We start from the raw sequence: 25,917 nt of genomic DNA, 5'->3' as shown, positions 1-25,917 counted from the left end.
CCTGAGACAAAGTTCTCCTGTGCACTGTAATGAATCATAATATTTAAGATGAATACAGAGCAGCAGTGACATTCACCGGGGCTTTCAGCGACTGGCGCTCAGGGTGAGCTCCACCGGGCTCCTCTCCCAGCTGCCGCTGGATGTGCTTCAACTTGATCCTGTCTCAAGCTTCCCGAGGTCTTTTTGTGCTCAGAGGCAGGCAGGGACCCCCACATGCCGCCTTCACAGGGCGTGAGCCATGGGGAGAGCCTCTCTGCACCCTCTGTGCTGGGAATTTCACCCCCTAGTGGGACCCACGTGTCTGCCCAGTGCAGCTGGAGTGGAAGGGCAGAAGGAGGTGTTAGTAAAGGCTGTAAATCACCTTTGCTTCCTGCTGATCTCCAGAGCTGCCAGAGATCAGTCTGCTTCAAGCTGAAGAAACTGTCTGAGCAAAGGTGGAAAGAGGTTGCTATTATGTATGATCAGCTTACGCTGCAATTAATGCAGTTGTGTTGTTGGTTTTTTTTTTTTAAATATCCCTTTGCAGAGCAGGTTCCTCTCTGTTCTCTCCTTTGAGTTAAACCTTCCACCACTCCCATTCCTGCCAACACCCACTGTAACGAGTACTGCAGTGAAATCTAATCAGAGCGGAGATCAACTCATTACCCTGAGAAGTAAACGTGTCTTTCAGACAAAGCAGCAATTTTGTCTGAGTCATTGCAGCATCCCTGAGTGTATCCAAAACAATCAAAAGCTGGCTAAACCAGTCCGTTAGTAGCAGAGCCATCACCTTTTCTTCCTGCATAGTCCCAAGGAAAAGCACGTGCTCTGCTTGCCCTACTCCTGGCGAAGAAACCTCCTGCTCCTTTGTTCCCACGATTAATAATTCAGAGAAATCCCATGACCCAAGTGTTCAGGTTTCCTCTTGTTACAGGACTTCAGAACATGGAAAGAGAAGGGACACTTTTAATTCCTTGGATCAACTGGTGAAGGGCTGAGAATGGTGTAATTGTTGGCATGGATGGGGATAAACAAGCCAGACTTGTGTGTGCACATGCGGATGAACATAAACAGGAGGAGGAACAGCGTTACCATAGAAATGAAGAGCTGCCTGTGCAGACATCGTTTGTCACATCAGCATCTCTGCCACGGGGTGCTGCTTCAGCCCTTGAGCTGTAATGAGGGTGGTGATGCCTTCGGGTGTGCAGGTGTTCATCTGCTCAGTTACTTCCTGGTGCCATTTGGAAGAACTGATACTGAACTCTGATAATGGTCAGAAAAGTTTTGTTGAAGAGGCAAAAGTGATATCTCGGGTGCCATCCAGGAAACAGGCTTCGGAGGTGCAGCTGGAGCACCAGACCCGCTTCCTGCCACAAAGCCAGGGAATGGAGAAGGCTTGTGGGAGACCAACAGATAAACACCTTGTCAGGCAGTGGATGTGCACAGCGGGGCTGAGAGCTTTAAATTCCTCCCTTGGTATCAGAAGGGTTTGCCTCTGGACTGGTGCCAGTCTGTAATCTACTGAGAACCTGCGCTCTCCCTAGAATGGGATTATAACACAGCACTGAGGAATACAACCTCATTTACAGAGAGACAGAAAGGTTTGGGGTGTACTGCTGCCCTGGGAGTTATGAAGCCAGCTCTCTTTGTTCCCCTAAAAGATCCTCACTTATTAGGAATAGAAGCCCAGGCAGTGTTTCCTAACAACCCTCCCCAGGGGATGGCTGGGGTTGACAACACTAGCAATTTTCCTGCAAGCCTTGTGGAATTTGGTATTTTTCTTGAAGTCTAAACTCCTGGACTCTTCTCATTAACTGAAAGTCTTAGCTTTCATTTTTTCCTAGGTCTCATGACTGCAAAGAAAAGCTTAAAAACATGACCCTTAAGCCTCATAAATCAGAAGTTAAATAATTTCTTTTTTAAACTCAGCCCAAACGTCCCTATTAAATTAAAAAAAAAAAAAAAAAAAAAAAAAGAGAGAGAAGAAAGAGTTCATGACATTTTTTAACCAGAAGTCTTTCTTTTTTGCAGGGAGAAACTGGGGGCCGCAGAACCAAGTCTTAATTTTTCAACATTCAGAATATATATAAGTATTCCATATAAAAATAAACATAATACAATATAAATAATATATATTTCAGCTCTGACCTTGCAAGTCCCTCCGAGTTTGTGAAGATAATTTATTGTCAAGACATGGTCTCCCCTTGGCCTCTATGAAAACTGCCAGCGAAACAGAACATTTTTGGAGAGAACAGAGGAGCTAAAATCATAAACATCCATGACGCAGTCAGACATATTATACAAGCCTATGAATAAATATACCTGAATACTAAAGCTTTCAGCCAAGAAAAAGTGTTGTTGACCACTGGCCAGCAAGCTGGCAAAGGGCTGTAGAAAACAGCCCTGTATCACCCTACAGTTTGTGGTGCCTCTCCAACCACACTGGCAGTGAACAGGCTACAGAATGTTATTTTGTCCCTCTGTGGATGCTGCTGCAGTAAATGATTTTCCTTGATCAAGACTTAATCCAATAAGGAAGACACAATAAGAATGTAAATGTCAATTGTAGTTGAGAAATTTGACCTGTTGGTCATAGAAGCAGCTTAATTTAATTAGAGCTTCTTATTGGAATAAAATAAATGCCCACTGTAGTAAGACTCACAGACATCTGTGTGAAGAAGAAGAGAAGAGGGACCTGACCTAAACTGCCAAAAGTGAGAAGCTACAAGGTCACAGGCAGGACAGACACCTCCACTTGCTCTTCCTGCCTCCTGGACCACGCACAAAACCACTGCACCTCTCTGGTACAGCAGTAATACGCTTCACATTCAGGAAGCATTTTCACTGGGGCTCTAGGAGAGCTTTGTTGGCATTGATTATTTAAGGTTCATGCTGTCACATTCTGGATAGAAAAGCTGCAGCTCAAAGAGGTGAAGTGACTTGTCCCACAGTCACCCAGTAAGTCACAGGCAGAGCTGGGAGCAGAGTCCCGCCTGACACTGGCACTTCTTTACTCTGGCCAGCATGACATGCACTGGCTTAAGAGGCAGCATCTGAGCACATGCGATTGCTCTCTGCAGTCGATTCCTCTCATCTCACAGTTCAAATTAGAAGTTTTCCTGCTTTCAAATCTGTGCATAGAGTATTTGGGGTTGGTTGTGCAAATTTCCTGCTGCATTAAAAGGTACAGGCTGGTGTGGTTAACACCCCATGAAGTGCTTTGAATGTTTAAGGCTTGACACTGATTTGGCAGACCAAGTGTTTCAGCGTTAAGTAGTGTAAAACCCCAAAACCAAGGGGTTGAACTTCAGGCCAAACAGATTTGGTCGTATACAATTGCCTAGAGGTACTAAAGCCTGATCTCCATGCCAAAACCCTTAGTTTCTCTCAATCACTGAGACTTTTCAAAGTTTAACTGTTACTTGGCACAACAAATCAGAGCAACTCTTGTAACACTCAGTTTTCAAGTGTTTATAAACAGCTCTTCAAAACCACCTACAATTAAGTAAGCAAGTTTTCACACTTACAGGTCCAGATCTCTGTTTCGCATTTTGATGTGGTCTCAACAAAACAGTCTCAGAAAATGTGAATGCCAAAGACAAAGTAGTGTTTTGTCTCAGCCTGACACTTAGCACTCAGGTTTATGATCTTGGTTCAGATGCAACTCCAGAAAGCAGGACATCTGAATGTATATTTAATCAAGGAAGCTAGAAGAAAACTGCTTTAAGAAGAGATGCTAAAGGAAAAGGATGGAAAAAGGATAAAAATAATTATTTCAAAGCCAAAATATAATGGCAGCAGAGACAACCCTTGCAGAACACGGTAAGCACTGAAAAACATGCCTGAAAAAGTTATGGGATTCCAAGACATGGCTTCCACCCAAGAATCCTGCAAGCATGTCACAAGCAAACCCAGATAAAGACATTTTTAAACAGCCCCTCAAAACAAAAATTAACAGAAGGAGCTGAACTAGAAAATGTTCACATGTAATTCTAGAGCAGATGGACTGTAAGTCTCTGAAACAGAAGGTCTCACCCACAGAAGTTCCTACCCATCCTTAAGTGTATGAGTGACAACAAAAGCGGCGTTTATAGATCTGGATGTGCTTGTGTTCATTTACCTCTACTGTGAGTCTCAACGCACAATTTTGGAGGTTTAACTCTCCTTGGGCTGAGTGGTACTGGGCTGACAGATGTGTGGTTGTGATACACTATGTCACTTAAACCTGACTGCAGTCAGATTAAAGGTCTTCTGTAGGACCACATGCCCAGCGGGGGGACCCCTCCCAACCAGGCCTGTGGGCAGTGACTCTGCGCTCATGTCATCCTGGTACCTAAAGCGGCAAACCTGGGATTTAGATCCAGAGTTTCTTAGTATCTGGAGGTGAAATAAAGGTTTAGGCTCACCTCTTGGTTGGGGAGGAGGTATAGCCAGGTGTCTGAACACTGTGTTGCACAATAACACTGCACTAGGGCTGAGGCTTGTGCAAATTGGAAAGAAACATGCTTTAATTCAAGACGGCTCCCTAGTAACAGTATTCTCTTGACCTGAAGAACAATCCTGTGAAGTGAAAACTTTAAGGTGATATGTACTACTGGTATGTATCTTACCAGAAGGACAGATGGGATGTAAAACATCTGAACTTTCTGGAAAGCTGCCTGGATTTTTGTCTGTCCAGGTAAACCTTTAATTGCAAGAGATTAAGTAACATGCAGACTTTTTCCCTGTGCTTCAGGAAGCCCATTCAGTGGGGTCTGGGCATCTCAACCTTTTAACCAACCAGGTTCTGAAGGGGTGAATGAAACATCAGTATTGGGGGGCCTACTGGCATGTGAACAGGCAGGATCCTCACTAGGGGTAGAAGAGTCTGCAATCCGAAAGGACGGAGGAGTTGGGTTTGGTGCTTGCACCTGAGAGCAATGGCTCTGCTTGAACTGATAGATACGGATCTATTGAACTGGTTCTTCCAGCACAGCCTGAGTGCCTGGACTCCTGGCATTTTTGTAGCTTAATAGCACATACATGAATGGTAAGGAGTGGCTGGATGAATAAAACACTGCAGCAGAAGCAATAATTTAGGAGTCCATTTAAGAGACGATGGCTTTCAGGGCTGTAAATACCTATGAAAGCTTCTGTTCACAGTGCCAGAAAACCTCGGTAGGGCTGATCTAGGCACTGCAGCAGCACTGATGCCCCAACACTGGGGCGGAAGGCAGGTGAGACTGCAGTGCCCCGCAACACCCCTTGCACTGGGACCCTCACCCAGGTGGTCTCTGCGAGCACTTCACACCTCATACCCAGCGGCCCTATCTGAAAAAGGATGTGGGGGAAGGGAGTCACATTTTCCAACATTCAGGATCCTCCAGAAAAGAAGTCAAAAGAACTGATTTTATATTTACACACCTAAGTATAGGCTGTTAAAGTCACCTGGGAGTCTGATCCAAAGAACTTCTACTGCATCCTGCCTGTCCTCCAGGAACCCCTCCCCCTGCTTCGCCACACCTCAGTGATTTTGACTGCCAGCTCTCATAAACATAAACCTGCATAAATCAGGGATTTACTGCCGGGAAGCTGAGCACTGATCACAATTGCTCTAGCTCCGTACGGTAGGCCTGGCTAGAACATGGTAAGAATTCTCCCCTGCGGGGACTTTTAAGCAACTGTCAATAATTTCCCATGCTCCTGGTGCCAATAATAAATAAATAAATAAATGGGGGAAAAATGCAAATGGAGAGGACACGTAAAACTGCCAAACCAAATTCAGGACGCAAAAGAAAAAAGGAGGGGAAAAAAAAAAAAAGGCATTGAGAAGAGCACAGTCTAGCCAGTAACACTTTCCAGTCCCATCCATAGCTGAGCTCAGAACAGTAATTCCTTGTTTGCAGGCTCCTCTGTTAGAAGCTAAATGTGATTGCAACTGAAGTACATTGATTAACCCAAAATAACTTTCCCTCAATTTGCTGGCTGCTCAAGAATACTCAGGAGACCTGCTTTTGTTCTGAACTAGTCACTCAGGAGCTCTGGCTCCGGTCCTTGTGCATCTATTGAAACTGAGTGAACCAGAAAAACGCCAGGAACTGCACAAGGACACATAGTACAGTTTAATTAGTTTAGAGAGAGGAGTTTCTTTTTTTTCCAAGCATCACTCGGGCAAATTGTTGTTGTTGTTGTTGCCTTTTTTTTTTTTTTTATGGTCTTGTTAAAATAATTTCATGGTTGCAGTTTTTGTTCCTGTGCTTAGCAAAGCAAACTGTAGCGGTTACAGCTGGCGGAGGCCCGAGGGGGAGGGCTGGGACAGGCTCCCTCTTCATACAAAAAAAAAGTAGTGCGGCATTTTATCACGCTGCTTGCAAAATGATGCGTTTAAAGGGCAGAATTGTCAATGTCAGATGCGAGGCTGAGGTACCTATTAATAAACAGCCTCTGCATAGGAAATTCTTTGCAGACTTTAATCAGGAATTTTCCATAGTAACGCCGTGTTCCTACAGTTAGCTCAGCGACAGCGGTTTAAATTCCACCCAATGGACTTTGCATTCATCTTTGAAAATAGAAATAATACGTGTGAGATCACAGGTGCTTCATTCCCTTCATTAGCAAACATTTTATGATAGCTTTTTATTCCTCCGCTTTCCTCCCTGTATGTACATGTGAGCTGAAAGGGGAAGTTAATTTTAGAATGACCAGAAGATCTGGAACCAAATCTAGCCTAAAATTCAGGTTCTAACTCAACACTGTTATTATCATAAAAGTTGATCTAAGAGATGCTTCCACAAAATGATGGAAATCTCACAGAGTTATTGCTCTCATAAGTCCCACAATAACGTACATCAAACTCTTGCAGGAGTGGCTGTTCTTATAAGTTTCTGGCCACATCTAAACAAGGAAATAAGCATCTTCAGTTTTGGGATTTAACACAGAACTGAGAAAATAAAATCTCAAGACTCTAAAGCAAACATCTTCTTTTGATCCAAACTCCAACAACTGCGGGGCTTTTTCCATCTCCAGATTTAATTGTTCAGCCGCTCCAGCACTATTCAGCTCATCGTGAATGCTGGAGGTGGAAGAGCTCTGTGCATAAAACTGCCCGGGAAAATGAATGCCAGCTCTCCTGCCACTGTCTCCCTATTCCCTTCAATTACTTAGTTTCTTCAAGCCGTTTTCATATGCCTTGGTGAATGCTTGCCCTTATCCTCTCCTGAGCATGACTGTCCCGCTTTTGTGGCCAAACCCTCCTTTTCCTGGCTCTCTGAGATGGCCTCCCTGGGTTTTGTACACTGGCAGGGACTGCAGTCCCAGTTTATCATTCTGCAATTAGCAGGTGGAGTCTCCTTTAGTATTACCTGATGCTCCCCCTAATTATCTTACCTTCCACCCACTGCAAGAGTGAGTCCTAAAAGATCAGCACTCCAGTGGCCTTAAATCAGACTCCTAAGTTAACCACCTTGTCCCAAAGGCATTTTGTTTGCCAGATAGAGTCCCCGACTACTTTTCTGCTCAGTTCCACAGGTATTCTATGCTATGCATGCCACAGGCTAAATAAAAGCTTTAATAACCCTATTACTCCAAGGATAGATGTCTTTCCACTTTATTCTGGTTTTGAATTTTATAGACCAAAACCATCTCAACTGCAGTGGATTTATGCTTAGGCCACAAATTGCTTGAGGCTAAAAGAATATACTAAGGAGGTATCACTGGCTGTTCAGCTTGTTCATATAGTTTTCTCTGTACATTACATCCACTCTGAACTACTGCTGAAGAGAAGACACTGGGCTAGATGAACACGTGGTCTGATCCAAACTGCACTCTACTCTTAGGCATTTAAAAAGGTATTTGCTACGGCTAAAAAGGTAACCGAATATGGACATCATGCTAATCTACCCAAAGTGCTGAAAAAATGACATCTGTAGGAAATGTTATAATAAGGAATCCGAAATTGTCTGTCTTATCTCATATGCCAGTATCAGTGCATTTGAAACAGGCTGGAAATAACAGCTATTGAGACAACCTAATGGAAGTGCAATAGGCTTCCTGTGGCTTTATTTCTTTTTCAAGAGCGAGTATTAACAAATTCAGCAGCAAACTCAGACCCCACGTTCAGCAAAACTTCCACGAGCAGCTTAAGGAGTGATTGATGGGTAATTTTCCAGATCTCAACAATAATAAGAACGCAACAAACATGAAAGGATCCAGCAGAATTTTTGTGTAGTAATGTTTAATGGCTCAGTGTCCTATTGTAATGATTGTTCCCCGGGTCTGCGGGGGGAGCCAGTTTTAATCAATGGAGCCCTTTGGAATCAAATGCAGGTATTTACTCGAACGCGACACACAGACCAGTGTTTGTCTAGCTAGCAGTCTGCCTGTGTCAGCTAATGCTGTGTTTGGAAGAGGTTTCTGACTCTGACAAAGAAATGGATAACCAGACATTTCCTCATCATCCCATCTAAATATCTGGGAGTGGACAGCATCCATGAATGAGAGGAGAGACTCTCTGCAATCAATAAAATGAAGCTGGCCTCTGAATCTCAGCAAATAAACAGAGCCATGCTCCCAGGTCAGCCCTCAGATTTTCAGCAGCATAAAGAAGTGGAAAAGACAGGCTCACGATTTTTAGTGTTTGGCCGTAGGTCTGCTTTTTTCTCCTGGCATCTTTGGGAACTTCACCAGATGAGGAGGTCAGGAGAGGGACCACCACTTGGCTATCTTAGCATCAGGGAGCCCAGACCCTGGCCATGGCTAGGGTCTTAAAAACAACTTAAAATAATGACTATGAGACTCTCAAGGCTCTTCACAAAGAAGAATGACTATATCCTCTTTCCAAGCATATTGACATGCCCAAGGTCAAATCTGAAGGGACAGAGCCACAGTTACAAACCCAGACACTTAAGGAAATGAATAATCCAACGGATTGCCCCAGCAAATCATCTTCATGTGACACACTGCACTGTTGCCCCATGTTCCCTGCCCAGGGAACCAAACTGAGATGAGACTGAGTCAGTTCCTAATGTCGATTAGGCCAGCATTACTCTGTAATGATGCTTATTATTACTTAGTGCTTGATAAGGACAGGATCCCATTTCACTTGTGAGGCATCTTTGGACTCTGAAAATACAGAAATGAACATCCCTTAAACCTCACAAGTGAAATCAAACTGGGGTGAAACCCTGCGTCATTCTGACAGCTGTCACTAGATTTTTAAGCTGTACATTAAACCAGCTTTTCTTCAAGTTGGGAGAGTGATATGAACTCAGAATCAGAGGCTATGAAATCCTTTGTATTTGTACAGCCTCTGCCAAAAGTGCTTTATTAGCAGGTCACAAAGTCTTATAGGCTGGAATTTCTGCAGTAAATTGCATTCAGGCTAAGCTCACAAATCATTAGCCATGCAATCTTGTTTATCCTGCTAGGACTTGGAGTTTGTCCTGTTACAAAATCAAAGCAGCAAGGTTGAATGGTTCCAAGTGAAAAGCCTAACGAGTGAATAAGATTCTCTGAGGAGGGATGAGGGGGCAGGAGAGACAATCACTTATGTAAACATAGCCAGGAGATAGCATGTGAATGGTCCCGTTGAGGTGAAATCCCACTGAACAGCCAGAGAATCACATCAGTATTACTGAGGGCCCTGTTGTTTATTCTGCAGCATGCTGGGGAGTTTGCTCTGGACGCCAACAGCCCCTGAAACAAGCTAACAGCAGTTTTTATTCTTCCACTAATGCATGTGATTAGGATGTGTACAAAAGGTTTGCTGGGAAATGAAGCACACTCCAAGTTGGGAAGCTCTGCCTGGTAGGGGGCAAGGCGCAGAGAGCTAGTTTATGGGAAGAACATGGGGGTGATGATTTCATTACCAAAAGCTTCTTAATGAATATATATTATTTAAAAGACAAAGAGATATTGTATTTTTTTTCATGTGACAAGTCATCAGATCTTGCTCTGCAGAGCTAAGGCATAACCACGGTGTACATGTCTTCCTGAAGACCTGACACTGTAGCTCACTGCAGGGGGACTGGCTGTGGCCCATTCGGGGCTGCTCATGCAGCTCAGAGCAGCTCAAACTGGAAGGTTCGTGTAATGAGGCGTCTTGAGAATCAGGCATGACAGGTTGGAGGAACTGAGGAGAAAAGGAGAAGGTCCGGGAAGCTCTTTTACCTCCTGATAGTCCCTGTGACAGGCAGTGGACAGGCAAGGACCTGCTGGTTGTACAGGGGCTTGTCCAGCTTCTGAGGGAATGGGTCAAACAGCACACAGCTTTTGCTCCTCTAAAACACCATCTTTTATTATTTGCTGTCAAACACTTAATTGTCAATTTATTGGTGAAGTTTCAGGTACCACCTAGACCACTCAGTTCTCGGGCTGCACCTCTCCTTACTCTTACGATATCCTCCACTCCACACTACTTCCCAGGCATAGGTACTGTCTTTGTCTCCTTCCTATAGTGCTGATACAAAGTCCAGCCTCTGGGCTAGTTGGGACTTAGTACAGAACAAAATACAACTCAAGTAACTGTCAAAACCCAATACCCTTCGTGTATTTGAGACAGACTTACCCACTGCACCAGTCACCTGCTATGGTCCAATCTGCAGTTTAAAGCCTGTAGCTGCTTTTTCTGGGAGCAGCACTGAGATTCTGGCAGCCCATCACCCACCACAGACCATCAAAGCACACAATTTGCAAACAATTCATAGGCTGAAATGTATTTGCTGCTATTCAGCAAACTCTTCTGCCTATCAGCTGAATCTGGAAAGCAGATATGGATCAGAAGAGAGCAACAAGAAGGAATAAAGGTTTATTTAGCAGGTAGTTTTTTCACAAAATTAATTTTTCCACTTCTAAGACAATGTTTTATAAGCTCAGGCTAACTTTGCAGAACCCAGAAAATCACCAAGGCGACGCTAAATGTCAAGACTGGCTAACAGCAAACGAGCCATTGCAGCACTGCACACGTGAACAGAACTGTACGACCCCTGCAGTCTGTGAGCAGGGAAAGCCACGTACAGCTTCACGTTATGTTCATCAGTAATTACACAGAAAGCAACACACTATGCCCTGAACAATAAATAACCAGGAATGACACTATGCTGTCTACGGATTACATATAGCTGGCAGAGGGTCAGAAATGGGGTTCAATTCCAATGTGTAATCAGAAAACTGTTACATCTCATGTGAAAGCCAAGATTTTTCTTTTGTTGCAGTCCATATTAGCACTGCATGTTCCCAGAATAAGAACAGCTTTTTGCTTCTTCCAGTTTGGTAGAATACCTGTTTATGTTAACATTTATATTACCCTCTCTGAGTACGTGGAGCACCATGCATGAAAGGCATCACATTTATACGACTCATTCAGGAACTTACTTTGTGGTACCCTGCAAGTTCAGTATACAAAACACATAGTCTGATTTTACAGCAATTGTACTAAAAGGACAGATTTATTTTTTTTTTTTAAATGATAGAAAGTACCCTTTGGATTCTGATTGAATGGTAAATGTACTGAGATAGATGAATGCCATGAGCAACTATTGTCATATTTTCTTCATGGGGTCCCAAGTGTATTTTCAGCGTTTGCTCTATTATGTTATATACTTGGTGAGGAAGGGGAGTTGCACATCACCTTTGAGTATCATTGCTAATAATAGATTAGATTCCCCTTTTCATTTTCAAACCCATCTACCTCTTTGGAAGGAGCCTGCTTAGGGGAAAATCCTTTGCTAAGGGAAATTACAATCAGAACCATTTTTAGAGGACTGTCAAAACTGATCAGGCCTCAGTTCTGCTCTGTGGTATAATCAGTCCAAGGGCTGGTGTGGAAAGAGACAGATTCTGAATAAATGCTTGTGGAGCCAAGGCTGAAAATTTGGCCCAGCAGCTCCAAAAAAAGTAAAAAGTAGCCGGACTCCTCTAGCAGATAACAATATCACAGCTGTCCCTCCTTCCATGTGAGCCCAGTCAATACAGAAGCAAAACCTGCATGCATGCCTGTGCACAGCCCCCCACCCCATCCCATCAATCCTGAGATGAGGATCTACACCAAGGAGCAGGAGCAAGCCCTGCACCCACATAAAACCGTATTCTAACACCAGAAGAAAAAAATCAACAGCACAGGCCAGCTGGCATTAGGCAGGATGGGAAAGCAAGAGCAACTGCCAGTTCTGTGATGCACTGCAGCATTGAATTGTGTCAGCCACTGCGCTGCTAATGTGGTTTTGTGGCTCTCCTGCTGTTGAAAGATCAAGCAGCACCAAGCATTTCAGGTAAAGACACTTTCAAACTACAGATTTTCAAGAAAGTCACTCTTTTAGGGATTTAAAACACAAAGGCATTGCAAGGACACACACCAGGAAATTTAGCAAGAACTCTAGTCAAATGGAGATAGAGGCTGTGGATTTACTGCTTCCTTTTCCCCCTACCAACTCCCTGGTAGCAACGGGTACGTGTTCAGGCAGCAGAAGTGCTGGTGCTTTCACAGAAGTGCAGCAATAGGAAAGGCGGAGGGAAGCAGCACACATGTGAGTGCAGAAGTCATAAAGAGGAGCCCTGTCGGCAGCAGCAATGAGGCATAGAGACAGCAGCCAAATGAAAGGTTACCATTAAATCCTGCAGGGACAACTGATGTTGGCATTTGGCTCTAAGAGAGATAACATCACCAGTGCCCAGAGCTGCCGGAGTTATGGGCTCCTACCTGGCCGGGGAAGATTGGCCAACTAATTTATCACCAGCAGAAGCGCTGCAGCTGCACAGCTGGATGAATAAGCGACGTGGGACTCCTGTAACTCGGAAGCACCTGGACGTATAGCACCAGCCGAGCTGCAGGGACATACTCTGTGCACAGGTGTCATTATCAGGCCAAGGCTAAATCAGCCTCACGGCTTTGCTCAGCCAGGCAAAAGCATGAAGGTGAAGGAACAAAGCAGCAGCAAGGCTCCAAAGCTGGGCCCACGGACGACTGACTTGGCTCTGACCGTGAAGCGCAGCATCACACAGGGCTAACGCCACACGTGTACCTCAGCTGCCAAATCCCACTGTGAGAGGCTATTCTGGGAGCTGGAACAAAAGAGAGCATCCTCTCGCAACCCAAATAAATACCTCTGCAGTTGTTCATGAAGGTTTTCCAGCTGGGGAAAGGTTATGTTGTCTGTGCACCTGCTGGGGTTTTCCCAAAATATGGAAAGAGTTTTTTGGGTGTCACCAGGGAATTCACTACCTGGCAGAGCTGTCACACATGAATGAAATCCTTGAGAAACGACTGAGCTTTACAGACTCATCTATGCAGCAACAGTGGCTGTGTAACCTACACCCAAACCCACTGCTTCATGCAGTTTTTTATGGTTAAAGTAGATTTATGGTTAAGAGTGCCTTATCTTTGGGAAAATTCGTGTCTATTTGATAAAGATAAACGAGGAAAGGGTCTGAGAGCGTAACAGAGCACATTTCAGAGCATATTGCAGTGTCTTTGGCTTGGGTCTGTGCTGAGTGTGTGTTTCTGGGAATGAGGCATCGCAGCCAGAAAATCCACCTCTTTCTCTCATTTCCACGAATTCCAGATGCATTGGCAGCTCACCTCTGGCCTGGGAACAGGCAGCTGGGAGGGGAAATATATTGGACTGTTTTCTGCCCATATCTCCCTTCAGAGGATTTGGGAGTTTTCATTTTTTAGACTCTCACCCTACCCTGAACTAAAGTACATAAGCACTGTGTGTTAAAAAAGGTGGCTTCTTAAAAGACAGGCCTGTGTGACAAAGTTAATGCTGTGGTTGTTAAGAAGAATAAAGTATTGATTTGTCTATGTTTTTTAAATGACTTGAAACTGTGATATGATTCTGCCTTAAAGCAAAAATCCAGCCCGTATTTCATCATTATAGAAGGGGGGAGAGAGAGATTCCTGCAGAGATTATTGTATTTGTGAGACTGGGGTTTTTTTCCTCTCTGCACATGAACAGCCCATGTGAGACTAAGTACTTTCCATGTGACTAACTCATTCCCATGCTTGCTGTGTAACAGGGCATTTAAAGCATCAACAGGCAAGGTCAGAGCCTGTTTGTTGATGCTAATGTGAGAACAAACATTGCAGAAAAAATTAGGATTATAAAAGTACATGTGTGTTGCCCTCAAGTCTGTTCCCTTCTGGGGAACAGCCTGTGTTTGCTGGGGACTCTCTTCTCTCTGTCCTTCCATGCTCTCTAGAATCTGAGGTAGAAGGGAGCCCCACTAGAGCTGGAAGAAAGGCGAAGGAGCTGAGTTGGGTGCCGATGTGGTGTGTGAAGGCACTGGATCTCACCATCGATGAGCTGATGGGGCGTACCAGCCCCGGGGAGAGCTTCCTGCTTCCCTGAACAGCTCTTATCTGTCCTGCTCTGCTAATGCAGTATGGTATCTCCAGGAAGCAGGGAGCTTCTTAAGCTATCATCTTAGTACTTACTGGTGTGATTATTTAGATTTGTATAGTTCGTATTTTGTTAGGCCTGCCCTTTCTCCATCCACCTCTGTGCTTGGGACAGCAGTTCTAAAGCAGGCAGGAGCTGAGCAATCCCCCACTGATAACAGCAGGCAATGAATTGGTTAATGTCGTGACTCAAACTGAGATCTGAACACATCTTCATTTTGCTGGGTTTTTTTTGTTTCCCGTGTTCACAATGGTGGCTGAAAAAAGCAGAGGGATCAGATTAGCATCTGTATTTCAGAGGTATGAACCTTTTGAGGAAGCATCACATTTTTAACCTCAACTATAACCATTTCATCAGGAAATCTTATTTGACTACAGAAGCAGAATAATTGGAGCAATCCCTCAGAGGTGGATCTATCGGCAATTTATACAGCCCCTTGTCACAGATAGGAAGGAGGTGTCTCAAAGCTTGGGGCAATCTCCAGCCCCTTCTACATCTGTATTGTGCTGCTTCACAGCTGCAAGAAAGCCTGGTCAATCCAGCCTTGATTTCCAGCCTCTCTGTGCCCCGCTGGTAAGATCTCTGTGAGTTGCACCAAGGTGGGAACCTCTGTAGCTTCAGTGCTGGTGAGAGACAGATCTGATGGCTCAAGTCCCATTTCCCCATGGGGCCAGTGGAGTGAGGGCAGAGCATAGCGTGCCCAGCCTGTCCAGCCCCGCTGCCCTCCCAAGCCTGAAAGAGAGAGAGATGCTGCCTCAGGCACCCACTCGGTTCTTGACTTTATGTCCAACATACCCACATTACTGCTGCAACACCATTAATTGCTTTTTTTTTTTTTTTTTTAATGACTGCTGGAACATTTTTGTAATTTTTTTTTTAACCTTAGAACTATACAGAAAGTGACAGCACAGTAACTATTTGAAGCTCTTCTGGATGTTTATTACTGACAGGGCAGACATGACTCTGGGCTGCTGCAACTTCAGCAGCCCTGGGGAGAAGTTCTGACATCTCCATTTCTGGAGGACAGATGTGTGAATGGGCAGAAAGCAAGGAGAGACCAACGTTTATTGATCCACTACTGGAAGTAAAAAGGGGCTTTACAGAAATACTGTCAGTGGTGGGCTGATTGTGCTGATTAAAACAAAGTAAAATGAAGAGGAACTGATCAAATATCGCCTAGCTAGAAGTGATGAAGGTGTTCAAAGATCACATAACATAGATCCTGGTCTGCAACTTTTCTAATTTGTGATTAATCACTGGCATAAGCTTGTAATTAGCACTAATTAGATGTAGCATGGAAATCCCTGAAAACTCTTCAAGTCAAGTTTCAGCTTCCTGGTGATCCATGATTTACACTGCAAGAAAAATCAGTTTTCCTTCTATCTCATGGTGGTGCACAGTCACTTTTCAATACACTCACGCTGTCATCCAGCAGCAACTGCATTTTGCTGCAGAGGCAGCAATGTATGAACCTTGCTGTTGACATTCAAATAGATGGGAATGGACAGTTATCCAGGCTTCAAAGTCACCAAACTACTAGCTTAGGTTCCAGATACTTCTTGGTTTTGCCAACCAATTTGATCATTGGGCTAAAGGTCAGGAAATAATTTTCCTCTGACTTTACAATTCCTTAGCCACTTTCTTCCATCTCAGTGCATCTAAAATCCTGGGAATAGAGAACTAGCTCCCTTTAGCCTCTTGTGTGTTTGGTTCTCTGTAATTCCTACAAAAACACATTAAATCTGAATGAATCTCTACAGTCTAAAATGGCACTGACCAGCCTGACTGCCATTTCTTCTGCTTTTGTTGTGCTGAAGGATCAGCTATCCAGCTGTACTGAAAAACCGTGGGCTCGGTTTATTTGCAGCAAGTTTTCTGCTTTTTACAGGCATGTTGAAAGTGATTTGTATATTTTAGCTTGGGGAATAAAACTGAAACCATTTAGGGGTTAAAATACAGGATAGAGAAGGAACTGGATGTGAAATTAAGAAATGCTAATTCTGTCACCCTTGAACACAGTGGCTGCAGTGAGGGAAAGGTTAAGTTATTTGGCAAGCAAGGAGCAAAATGAATGGCAGTTGAAAGGCAGTGTTTTGATAGGCACTAATTATTAAACTGTAATTAGCACAAGGATGCAGTGATCTGTTCAAATCCCAGCTAAGCAAACAGGTAGAGGTTAAAGACAAAAGTAACTGCAGAGTTGCCAACCTTGCAGCTGCAGGTGCTGAAGAGGCACAGCACGGGCAGTGCAGCCACGTGCTGATCCCCTGTCTTTGAAGGCACAACACTTTGGGCCTGTGTCCCATCATCTGCTACCATGGAGGGAAAATAGCAGGTTGGATAGTTTTGGAGAACCACAGTGGTTCCCTGTTGTGCCCAGGTCAGAGCTGGATTCACAGCAGGCATCCCGGTCAGCCCAGAGGAGGCTGGGCCAGGGTGAGCAGGCAGTGGGCAGCCGGAGCTGCGGGGCAGGGTTCAGAGGGGAACCAAGGGCCAGCCAGGCTGGAGCACCGCTCAGCCCAGAGACCACAGCTGGGCATGGAGCTGGAATCAGACCTGGACCTCACCAGGCATTGCAGGCTTGGATGGGATGTAGGGCAGGGGTATGGCTGGGGTGAGGGGAACGAAGACTCTCCGAGATGCTCAATCCAGAGAGTACTGCAGCAGGAAAACAACATCTCCAGCAAAGGAGCCACTGAAAATCAGAGCAAGGTTTAAAACCATTTCCTCCAATGGCAATTGCAATTGTGTTTATTCACCAACAGTGAGACATTTGAAAAACCTGAGCTTGTTAGCAGCAAACCAAGGTTAAAAATACTGTGCTATTGAAAAGTCTCACTTTCCCTCTCCTACAAAGCCGTTCTGAAATCTAACCAAGGGCTGAGAGAGACCTGGAAACTTTTCACTTTGCCTTGAGGGTGTAGTCAACTAGTCACTGAATCTAAAAATAGTCTTCAGAGTATTGATTAACCCGTCTGAAGGAAACAACAATGAATTAGAGAGAAGAAAATGAAACCAAGCAAAGCTTCAGAGCGTATTTGACAGCAAGATCTCAGGAGTAGCAGAACATCCTCTATTATGAGTGAGTGCCTGTTGCTTTGTAAAGATACTCTATTTTTATTCATTCTCAGCCAGCAGCACTATACCTATAGAAGTCCACTCAGCATGGTAGGAAGACCTTTCTCCTAGGATGGAATTAGATAAATTCAATTATTTTCTCCTGACTAATTTTTCACTTGTGTCCTTTTCTTTTTTTTACACACTGGATGATTCTCCAGTATGTAGTCTGGAGTTATAGAGTTTGCTTGATAATCTCTTGGTTATTTGTGTAGATTTAAGCATATAAATTTTATAAAGATTATTACCAAGAAAAGTAAGTCTCCCTCACTGAGGGAGCAGATCCAGACAAGGAGACAAAAACTCAAAAAATAAAACAAACAAAACCCCCCACACTATAAAATCCTGTTGGGCACTCAAATCCCAGGGAGGAAAACCATGACAATGCTTAAAAATAGAAAAATTAGGATCTTATTTCCACAAGATTTTATGATCTTGCCTCAATATTTTATATGAGATCATTAATTGGCCATTTAAATTTGAGAGCTACTACTCTTAATATCACAGTTTTCATTGGAGATCAAAGCAAGTATATGACTGTACAGAGTATGCAAAAGTGCAACATCAAGTATGGATTCCTTCACAAATGTTCTTCTGTTACCAGGAGAAATCCAGTTACAATAGGCAAATACCTATAATCACATCAGCTTCATGATAACTCTTCCTTCTGTGTCTCAGTATCTTGCAATAAACCAACAATCAGTGTGTGTAAACACCACATGATGGCTGATCTCTGTTATTATGACCTTTCTCATGGTGAGTAATCTCATCTGCCCTCACAAGTGAAGATAATTGCTAGATTAGATTAGTGCTCACATATTATACTGCATATCTCATGGATATTTTTTGCAGTCCTATGGGTGCAGTAGGAGTGACTGGGAAAAGCTCTAGCCAAGATCTACAGGGAGGGAGAGGAAAGGGTTGTATGGCTCCAAAGACTATTAAGGCTGCAGTAAATGGTAAATGCAGTCATCAGCAAGGTGGAGGTTTAACTCCTTATCTTAAGACACCTTCACATGCTTTACTGAGCCAAGCGACTCCAACTGGAGCCATTTGACTGAAAGGTCAATAAGCAAAATGCAGAGTCTGGAGAACAAAAAAGTTCACAAGGGGGAAACAGTTCTATGAAAAGTCTGAAAAAAAACCCCAGAAAAATCTCACTGTGCCAGAACAGGCCGATGACATGAAGGAAACAGCACAGTACCTGGACCACTTTCAAATCCAGCCAGGATCAGTAATGACCAAAACAGCCTTCGGAAAGCTGCCTCGCTGCCTCTGCAGGGACCCCGAGCAGAGCCAGGGCACAGCCAGGGCACTAACTGGCTTCTTGGCCAAGCCAAAAAAATTCCTAGTATGGAGGCTAGGAAGCCAGACTTCACTTCTTTAGAGATACACCAAGTGCCCACCAGTCAGTGACCACTTCTGGCTACTGCCACAGCAGGTCAGGCTCACCAGGTAGATCTACAATAGGGAACAAATATTTTCAGCACAAACCCAAGCCTGCTTTCAAATCTACATTCAGTCTATCCAAAAAATCGGTATACAAGTCTCTGCTTAAGCAAATGTTTTCAAAATCGCATGAGGAAAAGTCTGCCACCCATTAGTGTGCATCCCTAACTGGCATGGGGAGATGCTCCCAGTATGCTCACACCCACTCCAACACCACCAGCCCTTGCACTGGTGACACATGGCCAACAAGGCAGACTGAGAGCCCTTCCTAAGCCCCAAAATATTACATACTATGAAATTATGTTGCTTGTGCTCCTGATAAGGACTATTCTGGATAAATCAGATATCAGAAATTGCTCATTATTTAATTCAGGAGGAAAAGCTGTTAGATATAAAGGAGACCCAGCAAATTTCTAAATGCAGCATCTCTAAAGAGAACAAATATATTTACAATGTCATGGAGAGAGTGGTCTAGCAGATGAAAGTTTGCTGTGGAGGGATTCATGCCAGCTCTCTGCTAACAAGGTCCATTGCGAGCGTCCTCTACAGCAACTGCAGCGTGAAGGCAACAAGACACCTAGCACTGTTTTGACAGGGAATGGTAACTAATTAACACAAATTGTATAATTCTTTCTGTCCCGTTTTTTAGATCCTCAGAACACAGTTGTCTCAGCAGCAAAGAAATCATCTCTTGCAGACTTCCAGAGAGCATTTGTGTCTTCATTTTACACTGGAGAAAATTGAGGCACCAAGACTTTAGCTGACACTAATCAATGGCAAAAAGATCTTTGGATCTCAGTGCAGCCAAGGTTTACCCTTTGGAGTTTTAAATGACCTTCCCAAAGTCTTAACAGAGTGAACCTGCCACCACTAGAAAGCTGTTAGCTACAAGACCATCAGTGTCACATCAGATCATCCCTGCTTTCCATCTGAGGATATTACCTTCCTCCAAATCAAAATGCTGAAAATGCAAAGACACCTAATCCAAAACATGTGCCCACAAGCCTGATAGGGAAAATAATGTTTCCCTTTGCTTATTTAGTTTCTTTTTTTGTCAATGCACTGAGAGAATCCCACCGGGCAGTTTGGTAATTACGACAAGAAAAATGAAAAGCCCCCCCTGCCTTCCACGTTCATGCAGCAGTCCCAGCTGTTTCTCAGGCTTTCACCACACCCTCCCTGACTGCACCATCCTGGTTTCATGGTTTCATGGCACGCATGGACACACGTGCACACTTCTGAAAGGCCATTTCAGGAAGGCAAATCCTGAACTTCTTCTGCAAGTTTGTGAAGTCTTTAAAACCAACAGAGTTAAAAAGGTATTTGGTAATTTTCCCAAACACCTGAATCTGTGTGTAGCAAATGATACAAGAAGAGAGGTAGAAGAGAATTTGTTTTAAAATACTAATGTCTGCCTCATCTTATAGAACATGATGGAAAATTCAATAAATATACATATTACATAGCACCTGGAGAGGTTATTCACTGTCTGCAGGTGGGTGCATGTTTTGCTGTAGTGCAAAAGGAGTGTGTTTAGGAAAGAGGGGGTAGCCAGCCTTCTATTGAGTTTTTGTTTGTTTTGTTATTTTTTAAGATGAAGGGGAAGATACACCTGCCAAAGAAATGAACCTGGGTTGTGAATAAATGAACTCACAGAAGAAGTATTTGTTTAGCTCTTATTCTCTTTATGCTACACCTGGCTGCCAGAGCCACTGCAAAATTTCTAACAATCTTACCAGGCTATTTGCATTTAAATCGCTTTTCCTAACATTATGTAAATCTCTTAGTAGAGCTGAAGTTTTCTTTTTCTCTTGGGAGCTGCACTCAGTGGTTTACTCTCAGTCCTTCCCTGTTCTCCTCTCTCTGCTCCATTGGGTTATATTAGTGCGACATGAAACTATTTATGAAACTCCATCTCTCATTGGTTTTGTCAGGAGCTGGGTCAAAGATGATGATATGCAGATTTCTCAGATCTTCATAACAAAATTACATTACAAATGAATTCATGCTTGGGTCTAAAAGAGAACATACGCTTAAGTCCAATGTTATCACAATTCAGAGGTGTTGTCATAAGGGTGTATTTCCAAAGTGACTATTCTGTGGTATTTTCAGTACTATCTATTTAAGGATTCTTCTGCCTTGGACTGCATCAGAAGAGTACTCTTACCAGTTGGGGAACTACGTGGATAATTCTTTAATGCAGAAGTTTGCATTTTTCCCCTCTTCAATTTTCAGACAGCTGGAAACAGAGTACCAGGTTTGCACCTCTAGCTCCAGTCTAGCTCCAAACCCAGAACTCTGCCCACGCCTGTGTGAACACCTACATTTAAGCAGGTATTTGATTCCATGCTGAAATTCTGTAAACTTGGTTTTGAATGGTGGATGAAAAGAATAGCACAGCAGCAACAGAAGTCCAAAAAATGCAAGCAAAAGCAACATCAGCTAGGCCTTCTACAGTCTTCAAGTCAAGACAGCGAAGTAGGAGCAACAAAGACATGAGAAAACCGTCTCTGCTCTAATTCTGGACTTGACTGAAGACCGCTCCAGTCCCTGCCTCAAATTACCACAACTCCAGGGCTTTCCTAATTAACTTCCTATAGTGCTTGCAGACTGCAACCCAGACGAGACAGAGCATGGAGAGGCTACGGCTCAAAGTCTTTTGATGCTGAATGTTCAGGAACTCCTAACATACTTCATTGCTTAAATGGGGGGGGGGGGGGGGGGGGGGAGGGTTGCAACACACCACCATTTGCCAATCTCATATTACCCAGAGAATTCCCATGTGTCAGGGAAATTCCCAGCTGGTAGGTGGGATGGGCTACTTTCCATAGGAGCAGCACAGGGAAATGGGAACAAAGATTTGGACAGGAGCCAAGGCTCATAGACACTACAGTAAAGTCATGTGGATATTTGGGTGGGCACACGCACCTTAGCTTGGAAAAAAGAAAATAAAATTAAAACCTCATTATTATATCCTCTTAATGTTATCATGAATCAAAAAAGAAATAGCTGCATCACCAGACATCCAGTCAGAGATCACCTGGTATTTGTTAGTCATATTAGCCTAACAGCTAATATGCAGCCCTCTCTAGTAGTTGCAATGTACTTTTCACCCTGCTCTCTAGGTACCATCCACTGGATATACTATAAGGTTTAGTCTCTCCCAAGCAAACCACTAATGTTTGCCAAGTACTTTGAGATCATCTGATGAAAGGCTCTATAGAGCCACAATCTATTATTTCTCAGTCAGAAAAACACATTTGCTGAACAGGAAGAACAAAAGAATGAGCTATGGGCCCCCAATAAGCATTCAACACAAGTTAATTTGCTCAGCAGCTGTATTTTGCTGAGACAGATTGCATATTTTCATTGTTAAAATAAAAATGTCCACTGGGCTTGTATCCTTCATGCTTTACACTGCTGCCTGTTACATTCCGGGTCTAGTCTAGTGAACAAATTCAATTCCTTTAATAAATAAGAGATCCACTCGAATAATTTTGCCTTTGTCCAGGCAAAAATTAATGAAGCCAGAAGACATACAAGGCTGCAGAATCTTCCCCCTCATGGAAAAAAATAGTGGAAAACTGGCACCTAGCAAGGCAGGCAGTATGTGTGAATCATGGCTGCCTGCCGACGCGCCTGATTCAGAGCAAGGCAATAAGAACAATAATACTGTGCTACACCAACTAACCTTCAAGCTTAGTCACAGTTTCACACAGCTAATGAGCAGAGGGAGCAATGAATCTTCGATTTATGGCGCTCTGTTCCGATAGATTTAGCCTGAAGACAACAGCAGCATTTCCCTGCATCTCTAATGACTTATCTTGTCTTTAGGTCTTTTTTTCTCCCTTGTCCTTTCCTACATCAGTGATGTTTTTTTAAATCATTATTGAATTTTTAAAACCCTGGTGGGTAAGTTCTTATCATCAGTTCCTACAGTAAAAAAAATGGAGTAACACCCATGAATCTGCCAAATTTTGCTCCTCGTTGTTTTTCTCATCTCCCTGTTTCTCCTGCATGAGACTGTTTACACAGAAATATCAGGGCTGTCATGCAATATTCTTGACTATGCAAGAGGAGATGCTTTGACTCCAAAGCCCTGCTCTCATGCATACTTCTTTTGTAAATTACCCCAAGTGCCTCCTGTTTTATTTTTAGCGTGGAGGTGAATCATTCAGGAAAATCTGATAAAATCCATTTAACCATAGTTAAACTATCAAAATCTGAGTGAGTCCTAGTTAACTTTTAAGAAGTTTACACATGTTTATTTGAGCTCATGTGATTAAAGCGAGCACATGTTTATTTTAACTCTAACAGAATGGCTCTGGACTTAGAACCCATGGAGAATCAGGCCTGTAAACATACCCAGCATTACTGTATGGAGACATAATGAAGGCAGAATTGGGGGGAAAATGTTAAAAACAAAACATTTGTGGGGTGGTGGGAAATGTCAGAGGAAAAAAGTTCTAAATTGACATCAGCAGCTCAGATGAAGGGGGTTGCTTCCTTTAGAAAGGAATTGAGTTTATCTTGAGGACAGAAGTAGTGAGATGGCAACACTGATGCCCATAGCACATGTGAAGGACAGTCTCAGCCTCGAGGCCAAATGTGCCTTGTGTTTGGAGAGCTCGTAGCCTGCTCCAGGTGAACTCCACAATCCACGTGGGATGAGGAGGACAGCAGTGGTGGGGACAGGCAGACAGCAGAAAGCCATTACCACCTATCCCCATCTGCCTTCACTACTGCCAGGAAGATAAATCAGCCAGGCTGTTCTTGGGAAATACCTGGTGTGTGCTGCAAGGTAGAAGAATATAGGATGCTGATATAGATACCTACCCCACAGGTGTGCAGTGCACGTCTGCCAGGTGCCAGGCTCAAGGTTGTCCCAACCCTTCTTCCAAGAGGCAGATAAAGCTAGAGACCCCATTTTGTGATTTTTTTTTTAAAAAACCCAAACAAACCAAACAACAAAAAACCACAAACAAACAAAAAAACCCCACAAAGTTCCATGCTATTGAAAGCCAGCATCTGTAGAAGAAAGTTGTGCAAAGGGTGCTCTGCATACTGGATGTGACCCATGAGACAATTCTGTCCACCCTCCACCCACGTATAACATTTATATATAGCCCCAGAATAAACTCTTTTTTATAATCCTGCCACAAGCTGTCAAGCAGGGCAGCCCTAGACTAGATTTTGCTGCTGTTGTAGAAAAGGAAGAGCATGTCTCATTTTATTAAAATACTAGAACAAGCCTGCCATATCATAAAAATTTAAAAATAGTGCAGAGTGCTACCTTACATAAAACAGTGCCCTGAGCTGCCTTCTATTCACAGCATCCCAAGTATACTGTAATCCCAGAACAAGCCACAGACCAATAAAGGAATATCTGAAGCTGACGTTTCAGACAGACAAATGCACCCTCCCTTCCACTCCAAGTCTACATGAAAAAGTTAAGCAAAATGACCATTTTTTGTGCAATTAAACAGTATACCCACCTACTCGCAACAATCTTTCATTCCACTCAATTCTCAAAGAAGTCTAATTTAACTAACTACCCTTTTCAGAGATGCTCAAGGGAATTCTGTGTCCTTCAAAAATGCAGTGGGACTCAGCTTCACCCACCATCTGTGCTTTTGAATAGCCTCTTCAAAACACCCACGTGGTAAGAAGCAGGACCTATGAATACCTGGAATACATGAGACTTCCCATGGCACTGCAGATGCCTTGCATTCTGGCTTTTCCAGTGCTGCCATATTTCAAAGGGGAAGGCTCTGCCACACCACCACATCTGTGGATTGGTGCTGTCAAAGGGTTGACTTGGTCTCTCAGGCCAAAGGTCCCGTTCGAGGTCCCTCTGGGTCAGCATGGAACCAACATCCTCTCCCCGTGGTGCCATGCAGTCGCTGTGCTCTGGAGTGCTGCTCCATTTAACATCAGACCACACTTGGGAAGCTGTTTGAAGGCACCTGGTCCACAGCCCCTCTGAGGAGCTCCAGATCTGTTCGATGCAGCAACACAAGCACATCAGAAATATCACTGCCGAAAAGTTGTAGTTTTTCTTGCCTGCAGCTCCAGAGAGGTTACCATCCCCAAGCCAACGGCAGGTTGTTTGTCGCCTTCCTATCTTTTCTCCACAAACATCATCATCATCATCTCCCTCCTTGCGTTTAAACTAACCACAAATATTTTGACAGCACTGGGCTAGGAAGTAATTACACTTGCAGTTATGCTGGCACGTCCAAGGGGACGGCAACCTCTCAGCCTGACACAGCAGCAGCCACAACAGCCTTAAGTTTTTATTCTTATTTCTTTTCCAGTAACTATGTATCTCTACAATCTTTCCAGGCAGTGGAGGAAAATCTCTTGGTCTGACTCCATGACATTGTTGTCACATGAACCCTTGGAGATGAACCCTCAAATGTGAGCTTCCTAGATATATTATCCACACAGTCTTGAATCCAGAATCCCATCACAGCACATACACAACCAGTAAGACACTGGTAAAGGGTTATTTCAGCAGGTTGGGGTCTGCCTGGCTACACGACAGCTCTGCATAAGAGGATCTGGCATCATGATGGATATCAAGTTAAACATAAATTAGCTGTGTGCCCTTACAGCAACGAAGACTAACCTTGTTGGGCTGTATTATCAAGAGCATAGCCAGCCAGCCAAAGGAAGTGGTTATCCTCCTCTTCTCAACACCTATGAGGTTGTGTCTGGGGTACTGGGTCCAGTTTGAGGCTCCCAAGGATAGGGAAAAGATTGGCAAACAGGAGAGAGTGCCGCAGAGGGGCACCGCAACATTGGGGAGCCAGGACACACAACACACAAGCACAGGCTGAGAGGACCAAGGTATTTTAGCATTCAAGAGAAAAGGCTCTGAAGGTGTTTAACTGCAGTTTTCCACAACATAAATAGAAAACCAGAGCCTGTCTCCTCTCAGAGGTGCACAGTCTCAGAGGTGAGAGGCAACGGCCATAAATTGCAGTAAGGACAA

The sequence above is a fragment of the Athene noctua genome, chromosome 12, assembly GCF_965140245.1.
Source record: "Athene noctua chromosome 12, bAthNoc1.hap1.1, whole genome shotgun sequence".
Lineage (NCBI taxonomy): Eukaryota > Metazoa > Chordata > Aves > Strigiformes > Strigidae > Athene > Athene noctua.
This window is presented reverse-complemented; position numbering follows the sequence as displayed.